The sequence below is a fragment of the Drosophila bipectinata genome, chromosome 3L (genome assembly GCF_030179905.1).
Source record: "Drosophila bipectinata strain 14024-0381.07 chromosome 3L, DbipHiC1v2, whole genome shotgun sequence".
In the NCBI taxonomy this organism is placed as follows: Eukaryota; Metazoa; Arthropoda; class Insecta; order Diptera; family Drosophilidae; genus Drosophila; species Drosophila bipectinata.
The window spans coordinates 21558451-21577715 of record NC_091738.1 but is presented as its reverse complement, the minus strand read 5'-3'; the positions used below and the strand labels follow the sequence as shown (position 1 = coordinate 21577715).

General features: G+C 41.5%; 1 protein-coding gene across 20 annotated transcripts in view; it reads right to left on the bottom strand.

Moving 5' to 3' along the window:
* The window catches only part of mub (poly(rC)-binding protein mub), a 44158-nt gene extending 27216 nt beyond the window's left edge, over window positions 1-16942 (bottom strand). For 13 of the 20 annotated variants that reach the window (XM_070280560.1, XM_017247040.3, XM_017247042.3 and 10 more), the window contains exon 1: window positions 16428-16942. The gene's annotated coding sequence lies outside the window, so the exon portion shown is untranslated. The remainder of the gene's footprint in view (window positions 1-16427) is intronic. The other 7 variants (XM_017247047.3, XM_017247048.3, XM_017247052.3 and 4 more) reach the window with 3 other exon arrangements.
* Between the last annotated feature and the right edge of the window lie 2323 nt (window positions 16943-19265).

The window sequence follows — 19265 nt, the reverse complement described above, 5'->3', positions numbered from 1 at the left end:
TTTGCCTATTGCAGCTGGAGGCGGAGGTGGAGTCCCTCCAGGAGCAAGGATATTTAGCGCGACAGTCGTTGAGGCCATAAAATTTAAGGCAGCCTCAAAAAAAAGTTTCCTCGCCGGCTATTTTTGGAGACAAAATATGGCCAGTACATTACACTTTCCGGCCCAGGCAGAGCCGGAGCCCTGAGGGCCTGGGAAAGCGGCAAGTCATAATGCTTATTGGATTTCAGCTGGCCAAAAATATAATTATGGCTTAGGAAGTAAAAAAAAGCGTCTCCGAGGAGGAGAAACGATAAAAAGAATTTCAATTAAAGAGCTCTCCTTACGAGAGCCGGAGCTTGCGAAGCGAAAATATAAGGATTCCCCTAGAAATTGTATTAAAAAGCAGGGCCAGGGCCAGAACATAAATAACAAATTGTGTTTTAATAAAGAGCCCTCTTGGAAGTTCTGCCCGGAGTGTTTCGGGACCCTTTTGTTACATTTCATTTTCCTCCTCCCAGTTTTTTGCTGCAAGTTTGCGTTGCCTAATGAAACTTGACCAAAATCGCTTAAGGAAACGCTGGAAACACGCTTGTCCGGAGCTTTGTCCCAACTATCTGCTGGGAGAAATAAAATATCTATGATTAATGGTGGGTAGTTGCAAGTGGAAGTCACGGATGAGGATTCAAGCAGTTGAAGAGCAGAAATAAATGATGAGGAATGCAGAGTGGAGCTCGGTCGAGATATTTCAACAAATTCGGGCAACAAAAGGGACGGCCACACATTCAAAACAAATGCCACAAAAAGTTTGCAGATGCCCCGCCAGAAACCGAATGAAAGCCCCACCCGCACTCGAAACTCCCGGCCAGCAGAGCAGTTATGCAATTTTTTGTATGGAACGCTTTTTGAGATAATTGCCAGACCAAAATGCTGGCTCTCAACTGGCCAGATAGGTACACACATGCCGCCGACAAAGGATCCGGTCTGGCCATCCTGTGGGCTTATCCTTAAAGTTGTATGCTACCAGAATTAGATTAAATAATTGTTTAGTTTGGCTTGGAAATGGCCAGACTTTCAATTAACTTGATTATATATTGAAGTACTTGGCCGCTTCCCAGAGATACATCGCCGGGAACTTGTGCTGCTTCAGTGCCCCCACTCGCCACTCCCCACTCACCACTCGCCACATGCGGAATAAATAGCATTTAGTGCATATTTAGTACAAGCAGCGACAACGTGGAAAGCCAGGCCAAAAAACGAGGCAAAGAAAGCCAGCCCGGGCCAACATACCTGCCTGGCACTGCAACAAAGACCACAACTGGTTGTTGTTAGCAAGAAAAATGCATCAATGCAGGCAGCCAGCTCGCAAAAAGCGACGACAAAGAAAGAAGCCAACCTGAAATGCATAGAAAAATAGAAACAAGAGCTGGCCGGGAGTTGGGCAGAGGAGGGGAGACCGACCAGCAGAAAATGGCCAAACATGTTCTATGAATAAGAGGGGGACGGAGCAGGTTGGCCAGGAAAACTTGGCGTGCCTGGTTGCCATCAGAAGAGGGCAGGTTTTTCTTTGCAGCTCCTGCTTTCCTCTGCTTTTTCATTGCCACATGGGGAGGCAGGCAGTGGGAGCTGGAAGTTGCAAACGCAAACGTGTTTTCCTGGTTCAAGTTGAACTGGCATCTTGGCCTGGCCAAAACCAAGATATCCGCCTCAGTCGGAGTCGGTCATTCATTTATTGCCCGTCAGCTTTGGTTCTCCGACAGCCCCCTCCGTCGGCACAAAATCCTTCAAGGGTATTATGATGGGTTCCTTTTCCTCCATTGCTCTAGAAGCTCTAGGACTTTCAACGTACTGGCATCAATTAGAGGCAGTAGCTCACTACCCAATACTTGAACTTTAAGTTTCCGGCCAAACTTTTGAGGGAAGACTTTCCAGAGAGAGCTAAAGGATATGTTTCAGGAAGGAACTCCTAATCGAGCATCTTGGGCACATCCTAGGTCACAGGTCGCTCCTGCAAGGGCTGGCAACTGGCTCCGCTTTCTTGCAGTGTGGTGGAGACTGCAGGCGAGCCAGAAGACTGCGTAGAAGACAGTCTAGAAGCCTTTAAAAAGAATTTAATTATAGTCGGAGCTCTCTCTCATGCCATCTCCCTCCTGTCTTCATTTTCGCTTCGCGGGAGGAAGAAATAAAAATTAAAACCATCGCCAGCGAGCGAAGAGTCTAGGAACGAGTACTGCCGCCCATCCAGAACCCTGGTCCCTAGCCCCCTTGAGGCCCTCGCCCTGTCCCTGTCACTGTCCTATCTCTCTCTCCTTCTGCGGCTGCTGTCGGGTTTAATGAACGGAAATCTCTTGCAAATATTCAATTGCTATACAACTCTGAAGCGCAGACAGTCGCAACTGCACACACCGATATGCACATTCTGTACACAGTATTCTGTATATATTTGTATATATTTGTACATATTCGTGCATATATATTTTATTGTATATACACACGCTGTGGAGTGCAAGTCAACAGACAAGAGCGGCGCATGTCGGGCGAAGTTTGCAACGTTCGGTGCCAAGTTGATAATGAAGTTCCTATGCTGATAATGATGGGGCCAGGGGAGGGGGCTCCAGATCGGGAAATCGGGCAGAGAGGCATTACTGAATTGAATTTAAAAGTTATGACATGAGACACTGGCGGTAAACTCCCCAGAAGAGACCCAGATAACCTGGCAGACAATCCCGGCTGCCGAAATACCCTTCCAGGGCAGCTCCACTAGACTCCTCCGCAAACACACGCAGCATTAATAATCTGCTTGCCATTGAAAGCCATACAAGGCGCGACTCCGCCGTACGCCGTACGTGTCAACATTCGACGCCGACCGCAGCAGCAGCAGAAGCAGCACCAGCAGCAGCGGAGGCAGCAGCAGCGACTGAGTGCGCGACGGCGCATATAAATTTTGTGTTCTTTTTTGGAGTGGTCTAGGAACTTTTGCGCCGTTGCGAGTGGCATGCAACCGAAGAGCCTCACCAACAACAACACCAACAGCAACAACAACAGCGGCGAAACTCATTTGGCAGGCACTGGAGTTGCCCAAGGGGGGTGCTTGGGTGCACAGTGGACGCCATCGCCATAAAACATCCGGTGTGGGAAACTTTTGTGGCCAAAACGGTGTAATCCCCAATTGCAGGGAAATTGTGTCAAGTCACGTCGCAAGAAAGACGCTTGATGAACGGATCTAATAAGATCACAATTTATTGTTCCGATGCCCAGGGAAAGGGGAAAGGGGCAGAGTTATGGGAAAAGGTGTATAGATTTGTTTCTAAACAATGAATACAATGAGGGCTCTAATTTGGACTATTTATTGTTGCATTTCAGGCAATATAATCTTCAAAGTTTATTTATTTTCATACAAAATAGACCCCCCTACATGGGGAAAAAATAAAAAAATATTTGTTCTTTTTGAAGAATATTCAAATAATTATTAAGGTTGTGTTGCTCGTAAAATCTTTATATAAAGTAATCTTATTAAATTCAAAAAGAAATAAAGTATTTACTACTTTAAGGTATAAATGATCAATTTTATGAGTTAATCTCATTAGAATTAGTGTAAAACGGAAAATAATTTTTTTTTTAAATACATTTTCTTTATTTATATTTATTATTATTAATGTTTATTTATTTTCCACAATAATAAAAATCATTAAAATCTGTGGTCTCGCATGGAAAGAGTTAATTTCCACAATGGGAATACCTTCCTCTTCCAGTGCCAACCGTATCTGACCTTATCGTATCTTTAGTGACTTTGAGATAAATCGAAAGATAAGTTCTTGGGCAAATATTAAACTTCAAGACATGATTTTATGAGTTTGAATGGAACTTTGTATGATATTATTGGGTTTAGCAGCCAGAAGCAGTGACTTGGCCCACTGTAACCGCAAAATGCCTAGGCATCTTCTGTCTAGTGCCAGGAATACCGGCCAGTCTGCCTTCCCATTGGCCTTTGTTTGCTTCCCCTGCTCCCTGCCGCCCTGCCCCTCTGCCAGTGAATCCTGGTGCTGCCCCTTCACGGCGCTCTCCTGCCTCCTGGCGGCTTTGGTGGCGTCGAGTGCACAACAAATATTGTCGCCGGCTAGGTCGGGAAATCAACGCACTAAGCTCGCTGATGCGCCCGCCCCCCGTCCTATTCTCGCACCTCACCGCCCCTCCTCTTCCCGAAGGCATTCCCTTCCCCTTTTCGCAAATGCCGGCGGGGACAAAGTAAATAGTAAACAAAAATAGTTGGCAGGGCAAAGTAAAAATGGAAAAAAAAAAAAAAAAAAAAAAAAAATCGACAAAAACAAAGCAATGCGAATGCAAGGCAAGTAAGGCACAACGCATGGGCAAGTGAATAAAAATAGAATTTTAAATAAAATGCGAAACAGCTTTATCGCTCGCAGTCGCCTACCCTCGCCTCGCCCTCCCCCTGTAAAATTAAAGCTGCAAATTAAATGCAGCAGCCAGACAAAGCTCACTGAATAACTTAAGGGGGTATACGCAGTTAGACTTTAAAATAAATCGAAACAATATATTTATTTTTCCCCTTTTTTCTATGAAAATTTAAACAAAAATTTAAATCCGATTTATATTATTTTTGAGATTGATCTTATATTGTCATACTTTCAAAATCTCTGGATCAGTTTCTCGAAAATAGCTCCAATGATTCTTCTGGAATTCCTACATAATATTTTTAGGTATATTTCCCAGCTAATGAACAAATTATTTCGTTTTTAAAAAAAAGATTACTCATGTTTTTAAACAAAGTGCAAAAATTAAAGCAAAATTTGGATTTTCTGTTTATCATGTTAAGACACTTTATCCAAAACGAAACTTATTTCTATTTTTCTCTAGCTCATTACATCCTTTAAAAAGAATTTACAAATTTATTTTGGCATTTTGGACAACTCTAAGCGACGAAATAGAGATTACTGCAAGGCGCCTTATTATCTGTGGTATATGTATATGTATGTAGATACAAACAGGTATTGTCTGGTTAGGAGCTGCCTCAACTTTAGGAATTAATCATTCTAATTAAATGCAGTAAATTCTCCTGGAAAAATTATTTTTTGGTGCGCAACTGCGCTTACCCCTTGAGAACAGTCAGCTTCTACTCTTCCTCCCATACAATCCATGTGGAGATCTATAAATACGAAAGTGCACACTCACATGGAGTTTATCAACTGATTAAGTGACAGAATAAACCGGCAAGCGGAGTATCAGCGCCGACTAGTCCCATAAATTGATAAGCAATCGGCTGGGGAGATTAATCAGCAATCAGAGAGTGGAATACCACTGCGATAAATGTGTAGTAATAGTTGGCCCAAGAATTTTAAACTGGCCAACAGGGTAAAACGGGAATACCTTAAAAAATCTCAAATATCTCAAAGAGCAAAATATGTATTTTATGGCTTTGGGGAACTTTAATGATCGGCCATATAAAGTGATAAGAGACACATGCTCGGATTGAATCACACATGTATCTTTGAAGTACTTGGATACACAGCCCTGCTGGCCAGCACCATATGTTGTGTCTATATTTTGTACTATATTTGCAAAGGTCATATCTAGTGACCTTGAGGAAGGATTTCCCCGCTGGCAGTTCACAGTGCAAGTGATAGCCAGCGCCCTCTATTCCACTTCTTTTCGCAAATTTATGCAAAAGATTAAGAAATTAAAAATAAAATCAAAATGCAGTAAAGCCAACAAAGCCACAAGCAACAAAAACAAAAGCAAAAGAAAGAATCGAGAAAGAGCAGACACAGCAACGCGGGCAATGAACGCTTGATGTACGCAAAAATAAGAAGAAACGGAGGAAGCAGAGGCGGCGTGCAAGACGGAGACCGAACGAGCGTGCTGCTCACTCACACGAGCGCAGAGTTGCATGCGGGGTAAGAGGAAGAAAAGTTGAACATCTGATTCCGTTTTCGATAGAAGAGGGATGGGAGTGGGAGAGGATGAACTTTTTTTTATCCAATAGCTTACTCTCTGAAATGCACAAAATTTAGCAGGGAATCGATCAGGGAGCCAGCAAGGGGAAGTGCCAATGGGGCGTATGAGTAATATTTTGATAGAGGGGGAGAACTGGTTTGGCTGGCAAAGTTCAGCGCGGAAAATATCACAGTTCGCGGCGGGCAAGGTCTCTGGGCTGCACTATATTCGTATTTTCCTATTGTCGTAGCTATCCAATTACCTCGTCACAGATGCAACAACAATGGCGGCACGTAACCAGGGCCGTTAACTAAGGTGCACTCTGGTCTGGCCTGCTTGGCTGTGCAGCTTTCTCTTTCTGCTTTTTCTGCCAAAGTCAAACTATCAATTACAATTATGTGCACAAACGAGACAACAATGCAATCGCAAATAGATACTCGATACTCACGGATACATCTGCCTGCTCAAATAGACACTGCCAGAGGCAGTAGAGGCGGCAGCAACAGCAAACAATTAGCCAGAAGTCGGCCGAGCACGGACGGAGCTCTAATCCAAGAGAGAGCGAGGAGGGCCCGAACGGGCTTGACCCCAGATGACTAAGCCAGTGGGATGTTGGGAGAGTCTGTTGGATCCCCAACTTAAAGTAGGATAGATAGGTTCTTAAACAAGACGAGTTATTGCAAATCAATCACTTTTCTTTGCTTTCAGAGCCCAGCAGAGCACTGCCCTTTGTTCCCATCCCATAAACGAAGTCAACAGATTTTCTTGTTTTTCCTCCAATATTAAAAAAACACGCCGAACGACAAGGAAGCAGGGCTCCGGGATAGGTAACAACAATTACGCTTCAGTGCATCTATAAGATACTGTATCTACAGGGTGTACATGTGCCGCCTGTGGGCTGTATCTGTATCTGTATCTGCTTCCTCAGCCTGCGAACGTGTGTGTCTGCTTAGATAGCTTTTGCTTGTAGCAGAAGCTTGGAACACGATGCTGCCAATGCCAGTATCTGCAGCCGGATGAGACGCAGATGCCTCCTCGGCCCGGCCCCGGCCCTGCCTTGGCCATGCAAACTACACACTGCAGAATGTTGCAACTTTACGCAGATAAGATAAGAGTGTCTGACACTTCCCCGGCACTCTCCCCGGTTCGTCCCAGCTGCCTGGAAAACATTGACAACTTTTCTATTAACGGTCGGCACGACGAATGCAAAAGCAGCGCCAGTGTCTCGCAGAACGTTCTGTATCTACACAAAGAAATCTGCACAAATACGAGGGAGGCTGAAGAGCCTGGGCAGAATGCAATCAGGCGGCACGAAGCTGCAACAAAAGTCTGCAATTGATTGAAGCAAAAGTTAAGTAGATTATGATGGAAAAGTTTGGGGCGCTGGCATCGGCAGAGGCTGGATAACCACAAGCTCCCGGCAAGGGGACGAGTAGGAGGGGAAACTTTTCTCCGAGTTCCAAACAGGCATGACAGAACCAGAAGAGTTGCAGGAACGACTGGAGAAGTGAATTTTCAAGCATTTCTGCCACATTTTCGCAGAAATTCCCCAGCGGAAAATAGACGACTTCCTTCTGGGCCGGAAATTGTTAGCCGGCTAGAGCCCATTAACCCGATTGTTTAAATATTGATTATATGATTTGTTGGGTCGAAAAAAACTAATTGATTCGCTCAAGAGTTCAAGAAACTCCATGGAGAACACCTGAGCTCCTATCGAAAGGCACTAGACCACTTAGTCTTCCCTTATTAAGATAATCCCCCACAGTTTAGCTGATTCACAGTCCACAGCTCTTATTTTCACATGATTAGTCCCAATTTGTTGACGGACAAATGGCCCGCCAGCCGACTAGAGAGATGGATTCCGTAATTACTAAAACATCTGCCGTCCGCTACTGGAATGTATTCCGAGAAATCTGCTCGCAGACAGCCAACTTTTATGGCCAGAACTAAAGTCTTACACGAAACTGTAGACGTTTTCAAAATCGTTGGCGAAAAGTTCAAATCATAGGCACGTACCTGAAACGAGAGAGAGAGGAGGTCTATAAGTGAGAGTTTATAAAATATTTAAAATAAGATATGGATCTTCAATGATAGTGTATGTCTGGGGAGTTCATAAATTACCCATCGAGCGCCCAAATGAACTGGAGGTAAACAACGCCCCGCCAAAAGATGAATTTATTGGAATTCGAGATACTTTACTCTGCATTAGCAGCTGTTGGAAAACAAATCCGAAATGTTTAGATTGGGCCAGGAAGTGGCATGGTCTTCCACTTGTGCATCTCGAATGGTTTTTGGAGGCTAATACTGGGTCGGGTTGGCCGAATTCATTGAACCGGTACTAACTCTGCCCTTGAGGTGGCTCAAAACATGCACTTCCTCGCAAGAGTTGACATTATTATGCTGTGATTTGTGATCTGCGACTGATACAGCTTAATCGGCGCTGTCTGAGGCCGAGCTGGTTATGAGCCTCGCCTCTTCTGGTTTTCTGGCCGATTTCGAGACATTTTGACGTCACACAGAGCCACGAAACGGAACTGGTACCCCCAAACACAAAACAGATGCTAAAAACTAAAGTAAACCAGCTCAGCAGGTAGCTCGCCAGTCGGTCAGCCAGTCAGCCAGTCAGTCAGTGTGTCCATCATTTGGCCAAGTGGGGCAGCAACAACTAATCAGAGACAACTCCAAAATTAAAGCCGGACACAACTTTGGCCGAGGCTTCTTAATTGCTTGAGCAAACTGCTGTGCCAGCTTTCGAGCATAAATAGAAACTAGGAGACTGGGAATGGGAATGGGGATAGGCGCTCTCGAGTCGGTCAGATCGGCCAGAGCTCGGCGAGAAGATTTGTAAAAAATAATAATTAAAAATCGCATGTCGGACAGAATTTTCGACAAATTGTTGCCCCCGCGTACAATCCAAAAGTTAATGAACTTGCCTGCCCGGTGGCGGTGGCGGTGGCGGTGGCGGTGGCGAGAGGAAGAGCCAAATCCCAAGAGCTAATGATAATGCCATAACACAGAGAGCGCACTCTGTCAGCTTCAGATACAGATACATCTGGGTATATAGCGCGTGCTGGCCCGCGCATAAAAAGATTTATCATCTAAACTGTCCGACTGTCCCACCGACTATGAATGAAAATGCCGACACATAAACAAAGCCCCCCCAACACACACACACACACACCATCCCACCAGCTACAGTTAGTCGATCAAAAGCGCGAGGCAGGCGGCGAATGGAAAACATTTAAAGCCAAATAAACAGAAACAGAAGGCGTTTTAAGAGAGCCATCATAATTGTTTATTAAACTAAAAGCTGGAGCTGGGAGATGGGAGCTGGTAGCTGGGAGCAGAGAGCGCACTCCCCCACCAGAGCACAAAGGCGGAGAGAGCCACAGCCGCGCTCTCTAATGTGTGTTTCTGCGATGCGTCAGCCTCACGTTTAGATAATTAATGGACTGGACGGTCGGTCGGGCGGAATGTTTACACCGATCCGATGTACTATATGTACATAGCTCGAAAATACTACCTCCGAGTCACAAAGTTCACAACGCGTTTGATTTTACACACATTTTTCACGGAATAGACTTTCTAGACTTAACTCGTGGGGTTTTTATGATGGAACTGTTATGACTTGTAGATCATTTCCATTTTATCACATTTCTATTCATTTTTTATAGTTATCTGTCTTTAAAATGTATTTAATCTTAAATAATATAAAGAATGAATGTAAGAATGTAATGTAAAGAATGAATGATATAAATGGAATATAACTTCTTTTATTGAGTTTATCATTTTTGGGATAACCTGTAGAAGAATCTGGATGGTATCTGTCTGAATCTTTTATCAATATTGGATTATAAAGTAAAATATAATAATTATTTAATATGTAGATCATCCATAGATTATAGAATCATAGATTATAGATTTCCTTTCAAGAGCAGGTCATCATAAATAGATTTTATCATTTTTGGAATCACCTTTAAAGGAATCTGGTTCTTAGATCAAATAATTAATATTAAATACTAAACGATCTTTATGATATATCTAATAGTTTTCGTAGCCTTCAATACAAAGATTTTATATTTAAATACATTTTAAGATTTTTAAATACAAGAATCTGGTTCTGGTTATGATAAGATAATATCAAATAAACATAAAAAACAGTAGTTTTAAAGATCTAAATGAAATAAAACATTTTAAAAAGTTTTAAAGGTCATATAGAGATTATAGAATAGATAGTCTTCGTAGATCAGGAAAGTTAGTTATACAAATGAGATTATCTCTATAATTATATAATGGTCTTTATAAAATAGGCCTTCCTTTATAGATTAAATCAATTTTAGATAGACTTTTAATAGTTTTAAAAATCATTTGGTCTTTGTTGAATTGACCTTATCCAGTTTTTAAATCTTAAATCATTCTTAAATAATCCAATTAAAAATTTTTAAAGATGATTTAGTATAATAAATACGAATATGACTTCCTTTATAGATTCCTTTATAAGAATAAGGTTATCAGATCTCTATTTCTTTATCTGTACCTGTATTCTTAGGTAATACAATTACGCCTACAAGTTAGGTGATTTTTATTATTAAGGAATAGTCTTGATAGAAAAGACCTTTAAAGAATCTGGTTAGCAAAAACTGCCTTCAATTTTAAACTAACCATTTTAATTAGTTTGAAATTATAGAGTCATTTTAGAATAGATACTCTTTATGGAATATACCTAATATCAATTTATCGCTTTTTAATTTCCATTTTTATGAGAATGGCGACTAGTTTTAAAGATCATTTGGTCACTACAAAATAGACATTCTTTATGGAATATACCTTCATGGATCAATTTTTGAAATCTCGTTTAGAATCTGGTTCTCAGATCTGCATCCAATTTAAATTCCAGTAGCTTGAGAGATCATCCACCTATAATCTCTCATATTTTGCTTTAAAAATATTAAATCCCTCACTCGAGAATTACGAGAATTAATCATCAGAATTGCCTTAATAAGCTCGCACGCCCCCCAATTGAAATGCTCTCCTGGGCTGCTCGTCGCAATCGTTTATAGGCCGGCCTACAGCCCACTGCCCACAGCCCACACAGAGCAGGCGGGCAGGCAGTTAAGTCAATAAAAATGTTTTTATTTTTTCGCGCATTGTGTATTTTTGATCAGCTTTTTGTATGGGAATCTGCGAGCCAGATATTCTCTGTGCGGCTCTCGGCGAATTTGCATAAACAGGTCGAAGTTGCTGGCGGTGTCGACCCGTTTAGAATTGTTTAATTCGCTGACGTGCCGGAATATTTGTTGCCATATCAGTGGGTCTGCGAGATACATTCTGTTTCGCACAAAGGAAGTGCGAATGGGCCTGATACGTTGACATTTGGAATTCGGATAAAACAGTTAAGAGATCTGAAACATCTTGCTCCGACAAATTGACGTTTTTAGCGATTTGGTCTCTTGGGAAATGGCTGGCGATTGAAAAATCTGTGGCTCGGCCCGAATAAGGCGCAGTCACAGTGCCAATATGGCCAGAGCCGCTTGACGTCTTTGGAAAATCAATGTTTGTTGCAGCGGCTATGGTTGTGTGGTAATTAGCAACATCATCGAGAGACAGCTGGCTCTGTTGGGCTCTGAATTCCTAGAAATGGCTGTGCCCTGATTGAGTGAATGGCCTGAATCTGGGGATGCGTTTTTGATAGCCATTGCATTCCTCCTAGCATGTCGCAACTGTCACCAGTCGCCAGTTACCAGTCAGCAGTCAGCACTTCTGATGAAATCTCGGACATTTTCGACCATCCAACCTATCCAACAGGTTTCGACTTTGGCAGATACAGTTTGAGATGCAAATCAAACTGGTTGATCGGCCAGATACCGCCTAGAATTGATAAACACTTCCTCGACCAAGCGTATCCGGCCAGCACCTCTAAGCTCTTGCCCCAAACAGGTGTTGCGGGCCAGAGTACTGGGTACACAATTCGCAATTACGGAGATGGATGGCAGAACTCTTACGCGAAAGCAACTTCCTGCCACGCGAGCGAGTCCTTCACTCCTTTGACAAATCTGACAGCTGGCCCGAAAAACCCGAAAGAACGAGAGTGTCTCCAACCCCCAAAAGGAGCTCAACAACATAAAGCTTATGCTGGCAACAAAGGGGGTGATATGTCCTGGCCTGGTCTGGGGTAGGATGGGGTGGGTAGGAGCGAGGCAGTCATTATCAAAGCCCTTCAAGGTCTCTCAAGCTCTACAGATTTTTATGTTCACGACACGCACACACTCGGGGGGGTAGAGTCTCATATATTTTATGAAAATTAGGAGAGCCTGCCGCCCAGATCCTGGCCCGGAACGCGTCCGGGGAAGACGAAATGTTGCCATAAATAAATGGTCTCGTTTACGACTTTGGACATTAACCTGTTAAATTTCTAATGTGTGTGATGGGTCCTTGTGCTCCTCCGTCCACCCCCAGGACCAGGCCATCAACGTTTTGCATATTTAAGCAGTCTCGGCAGCAGCGGCAGTGGCTCGGATAATCCAACATACTAATGTGTACCAGAGCTGGGCCAAGAGGCCAGGCCGGGCCAGACGGCAGCTCTCCGCTCCAGAGAGACCACAAAATCAATAATGATTACATTTGGCTTGCATATTTCACCAGCCCGGAGAGCGACCGGGAGTGGGCGGCCGGGCGGGTGGGTTAAATGACATTTGGTGGCATACGCCAATTGGTTGGCAGGTCAGGTGGTTGCTCCTACAAGCCTCCACGTCCACATCCACCCCAGCCCACTCTTTCGTGGAGAGTGTGAAGAGACAAAAGACCGAAAAGCGGTTAAGTGGCGAGGTGGTAGCAGCAGCGCCAGCCAAAAGCCCTTACAAGAAGTCCTCTGCCCACTCCTTCAGAACACAGTGTTCCCTCTTCAGAGCATCCCTAAGCAATAAAGAATAAATTATAATTAATAAATAAATATAAAACATTAATAATTTTAATTTCAAGATTTTACAAGACTTCTAGCATTTCCAGCACAACGAGGGCCCACTGTTCTCACCACCGAACGAGTAAGCTCTAGTGGGGCTTCGAAGCAAAAGAAATGCAATGCACTGGCAGGCAGCACCACTGCCACCAGCGAAAGATGCAGGCGAAGAGAAATGCAATAAGTGGCGCGCAGGGTCAACGATAATAGGAGGCTAGGCTAGGAGGAGAGGCGACGCCACTCAATGCAGTCAACGGCCTACAGACGGGTCCTAGTCCAACCAGTTAGAAAATGCTAGCCGACCGGCAAGAAAGTGCAACAAAGTACAGACCCCAATCTGCAGACTAGCCAGCACACACATACATATGCACCCATGCATGTGCCTATGTAGACACACACACCGTTGGCAGGGGGACACCACCCACCCCCGCCCCCTCCTTGCGCCCGCCCGGCAGGTTGAAATCCAACGCAGCAGAACGAACGAGCGAAGCGACGAAGCAAAGTAAATGAAAAATAGCAAGGAAAATGCACACAGAAAGTAGCAGCATCAGACCCAGCACCAGGAACAACAAAGAAAGCAAACGTTGATGACGTTGACGATGGCTATGGCGATGGCGACAAAGCAAATGCACAAAATAGGCAGAGGTAGAGGCAGAGGCAGCGGTAGAGTGCGAAAAATGGCTGAGGAGGTGGAAGTACTCGCCGAAGAGAAAATGCAACGTAAAGCACAAAGCCAAGCAGCCAAAAACCAAAGAGTTCATTCCAGATATGGCAAGAAGAGGAAAATACTAACGGGGCTTTTGGGGGTACAAGTTGAAGATTTCATTCACTGGCAAGGTATCACTAAAAGTAACGGTTATTTGTAAGATGAGTCCTGTACAGTGGATGAGACTCGTCGTTTTGCAAATATTATAATTTTAATATTTTTAATATTAAATTCGAAGACTATTTTGTAACTAAGGTACCTTTATAATTTTATATTTTTTACTCACTCAAGCCACTCATTTTAATCATTTTTTTTTAATATATAAATTATATATATATATAATTGAAGGAATTAGTTTTTAAAAAAGTTAAAATTTTACCTTATAAGCCCTAAAAATCATTCAAAATCATTTAAGATTCTTAAACATCAACATCATTAGTAATATTCATTTAATAATGTAAAATTTTTGAACTTAATAATTTTGATCTTAAAATCCAGATCCTAAAATCATTTAAGATTCTTAAACCCCAACATCATTAGTAATATTCACTTAATAATGTCAAATTTTTGAATATACAATAAACATTTATAACCTGAAAGCAAATATAATTATTTTGGAATATTCAGGTCTATCCTAATTTTGTATTTATACTGAACTGATTTAAGTTTTTAAAAAATAAGTACCTTTTAAATAACAAAAATATATCCATATATTGCAACAATCCATTTTAAAAAATAATTTTCATGAGGTTAAACTTAAAAATATAAAAGTACAAAAGTAGAGAAGTATAAGTTAAAATGTCTTTAGTAACGCTAATATTTATTAAATAATATCAAGTTTTTAGTCATGCCTATTAAATCCCAAAAATATGTCATAATATAATCAGTACACTCCAGAATAACTTGCTAATTTGATTTAGATGATCCGCATAACTTTTACTGTCGAGAAAAGTGAAAAAATGAGTAAGAATTAAAGCTGTCTCTGCCGTTTTCGCAGTTCTTATAGGACAATATTCGTGATTTATGCATTATTAAGTGAATTTCGATTAAGTAACGGCGAAGCAGATTTCTGTAAAGCCATAAATTGCAATTGCAGCACTAATTGGTGACTGTGAATAACGAATGGAATAATTGCACTCCCCGAAAGCTTTTTCCCCGAGCATTCATAAATAGTGTAAATGATATGCCAACGATAATAATTCCGAGAGCAGTTGGGGGAGAATCAAATCGAATGGATTACAGTTTTAATGAAATAAAGGCTGAATTAAAGGAATTTTAATGGTTAGTACCCGCCCTTCAAAATTCATTTAAATTCGTTAAAGAACGCACTCGGATTTAAGGCAGAATTCAAGTGCAGCGAGGCGATTTCGAGGCTTTCGCCCTCAAAAGTAATCACAATCACAGCGGATTGAGAAGTTTGTTGCCTTGGCAGGGCCTGATAAGACTTACTTTCTATATGTATCGAAAGGAGCCCCGGCAACGCCTTTTTGGCCAGGCCAACGCTTGCCGAAGCGGAAGTGATTAAACAGCGGCGGCAGCACCAAAAAATAAAGGAAAAGGGCTGGCTGCCAAAAATTGATTCTTCCTCAGGCCCGCGACCGAATAAAGGGCACCGCGTATGCAAAACAACAAAGGAAGTTTAGCTGGGGGAGAAGGGCTGAGAAGATGGGGAAGAAAACGCGCGCTTTGCTTGAGCCGCTGCCCACGCCAATTAGAAGTTTCAAACCCACTGGCAGTCGCTTCGCAACACTGGTCGACGCCATACATGCACACTGGGCACGCACACTCGTGCATCCAGAGCCAGTTTGTCTGGCCCAGCGCAATTGAACAATTGAGCACGAAGAGCGACTTGCGCCCCATGCCGGAGAGAGAGGCAGAGCGTGAGAGCGCCTGGCAAGGCGCGCGTAAAACAACGACGCGTTCTTTTGGTTAGGGTATACAAAGCATATAAGGAGCATTGGTTTTTTTCATTTTCTAAAAATTATTCTATATTTTAGAATCTGGATCATTATTAGAATCACTAAATATGTCTATCTATAGAAATTCCGATTCCGTGATTTCTTCCCCTATCTGGTCTGAAATCCACACCTCTTTGAGGAAATGGAAAAGAGTAAACAGTTTATACCCCCATTGAGACTTTTACCTACAGCGATAAGGGTGGCAACCATAAATCGAGCAACAAAGCTACGCTCGCTTATCACACGGCGCATTCCAGTTACAGGGTATCACCACTGCAGGAAATCTTCCACTCAGAACAGCGAATGCAAGGCACAAAGGGAATCGGAAAAAACAACAAAGAGCAGAAAACAACAGAGCCAGCGCCAGAGCCAGAACCACAGGCGGAGACGGAGACCAATGGCAAAAATGTGAGAAGGCAAATAAGAATGCGAAAAATAACGTCGGAGGAGCAAAAATCAATTTGAGGCGCTGAAGTAGATGTTGTATGCTGGATTCTGGATGGATGCTGGATGCTGGGCTTTATTTTCGTGTGTTCTTCTTTTTGCACAAAGTTTAAAAAACTGTATACAATACACACACACACTCACACAGTTTGGCAGACGGAGACCCACACACACACACACACACAATCACACGGAGAGGGACTGGCAGGCAACACGCGACGGCTTTTGCCGGTTGGGGTAAAAACTACAGAGAAACTGGAAGAAATACAGAGAATCGGAGGAAGAGAGTCAGACGAGAACGCTTTAATTATGCTTAATTTGTTGTTAATCAAACTCAGAATACCGTTTTTGGAAAAACTCACGCGGCCAACCGGAGAAAAGCAATTGGTTTTTAGTGAAAAAAAGTAATGAAAAGAGGCGAATTTATGGGGCTCACGTTTTTCTGTTCTGCTGCTGTTCTGGTCGTAGATGGAAATGGGAACCAGAGTCGGATTGATTCACCGCTGCCGGATTGTTATTACACGTTTTTAACAATTGGGTTTTTCTGTGAGTGAATCTGTTCCTTGCTTTCGCACACTGCTTCCTTCTTTCTCTCTTTATCGACTCGTTCGCACACTTTAAATTTGCATTTGCAATTCGCCAATTGCCAATTGCCTTTATTCGGATATATGTAACTTTTAGTGGCTGTCGCTTTTGGATGTGGTTATTGCTTATTATATTGTTGTTGTTGTTGCTATTTGTTGTTTTTGTTGTTATGAAACCCCGGTATTTGTCACTTTGATTTACTTTACTCAACACACCGTCGTTATTTCCGAAATTCGCTGCCTTCCCTTCTGAGATGTATTTTCTGGAATTGAAAATTGAAATTCACTCTGGCGAGAAACTGCGAGACGCGCTAGCTGCTGAACGTAGAACCGTACACCACCATTAATTTTTAATAAATGAGAGGAGGTAGCACAGAGCGCGATAAACAACGGAACAGGCGACGGGGGTGGACACGAAGCAGCACGACGCGAAGCACGTCGTGAAGAGAGCAAATCGCTGTAACTTGGCTGTTAAGCATGTTTGGACTCGCTGTTAGCTGAAGAGCGGCACAGTGGACAATTGGGATAATTGGTGTTTCAAAGATCGAAAGGGTGCTTCTTAAGTTCTTAAGGCTTTAATAGTTGACAGAAAATGAAATTAATAAGGGAAATACGCATCAAAAAATTAGTTACTTAATTTAAGTTGTTTTATTAGTCTGAAATTTCATTTACAATTATAAATCTAAAACTCTGATTCTTTTTTATAAAGCACAACAAACCTTATAATAAGTATAAAAATTTCTATTATACGTTTGATTTGTTTCAAAAATGTGGAATTTCCACTGTGCCCCAGGTGCGAGTGGGACAACCACAGCAATCACAGAACAGTCCATAGCGAGGGAGACAGAGAGTGGCAGAGGGAGAGAAGCGACGTCGGCCGCTCTCGCGATTTTTCCCCAACTGCGCATGATCGTGTCTAAGAGTGCTGGTATGCGGCGAGAGAGCACTGTTAAGATTAACAGTACTCGAATAGGGACTTACATATTCCGATCACCTGCTTTGGCACATAACTCACATTATTGCATTTTTGAGTGAAAACACATTCAGCCCAATCCTGGCAGCACCCTCAGACCCCACTGTTTGGCATGCAAATTAATGTAAGGGATTAAAATACAACGCACAAATTGCATGCAACAACTATTCCAATAAGCAAACGTAATGAATTGCTTTTGAATCAAATTATGTAATTAATATTATGCCAAACAGCGACAAAACCAACAAAGGATTACACAAATATTTTCACTTCATTACAAATGAGTGAGCCACAACAGCGTTTTCCAATTAGACCAAAATGCGGTTGCATTTCCCTAGAATCTGGTCGCAATCCATTCTAGTGCTTGCCCTCAACGACCTTCACGGCAGGGAAAAATTAGTTGGGAACTGCAAGCCAAGCAAGCCAAGTTGAAACGCTTCAATAATAAATTCTCCTTCTACCTGGACATTAAAGAACACATTGCGTTGCGCAATTGTGGGCTGAAACGAATCTCATGCTCGGATAAATATGAATTATTTTAAATGTGGATAATCTTTCCAGGTCAGCCATTTATTAACTCGGAGTTTCATTAGCTTTGAACCAGATATTTATTAAAAACGAAAAATAAATATTCACAATAATATGACTATAATATATGTTTCTAGATAAATATGCTAGGAACAATACATCCTTAAATCATTTCACATTTAAAAATATTTATTTAATTTATGCCCTTATTTATGTATGTAGTCTTAAAAGAATAAGAAAGGATTTTTTTAAAAATAGATTCTCGTCAAAAAATGTTTTGCATACTTTTGGGTTTTCCGGAACAACAAACCAGGATGGAAGCAGAATTAAAAGTTTATAACTTCTCTAAAATGGACCAATTAGATTCAAACTTCTAAAAAAAACTTTTTTGAACTGGTTCTACACAAGGATGCTATTGAGGTATTTGAGGTTAGGAAGGAGGCGAGCGAAAAATGTAAGGCAAACTTGATCTGCTTGGATATTATAGGATCCTGTCTGCGAAATCATAGTTCCATCTAGTCTCTGTATATCTTATAGGATAAACATTTGATCTGATCAAGAACATTTATAGTTTATGGGGTCGGTGATGATTCCATTCATATGAGATGTTTTCCTTCTACTCTCCGAGTACCGGATATAAAAATAAAATGAAACTAAAATTTATAAATATAGATACATACACTAGTATTACCTACCAAGACTTAAATAAATATATTTTTGGGTTAAATTAAAATTAAAATAATTTTAAAAATTAAAAATAAAAAACATTCTATACATATTTATATCTTTAAAATCAATGTTTTAAAATTTGTATGCAACTGAAGAACTTTTTTGATACAAAAACATTCTATAAAAGAGTTTCCTGACCATATGATACCCGGTACACACTCTATCTTTCCTTTTTAAAAGGATTATGTTTAGTTTAAGGAACTTATCTTAAAATATATTCTCAAACCCAAATGTTCTAGCATACTTTTGCTTAAAAGAATAAAAAAGTCTGTAGTTAAATTATGGACATTAAAGAATACAGAACACAATTTATAATAATAAATAGCTATGAAAACCTCTATAATATCAATTAATTATTATTAATAATATCTATCAATTATTTTGGGTAATTCTAGTTATCTTCTCTCCTATCATAATAACTGGAAAAATATACACAAGTACATATCTTCAACTTATATAA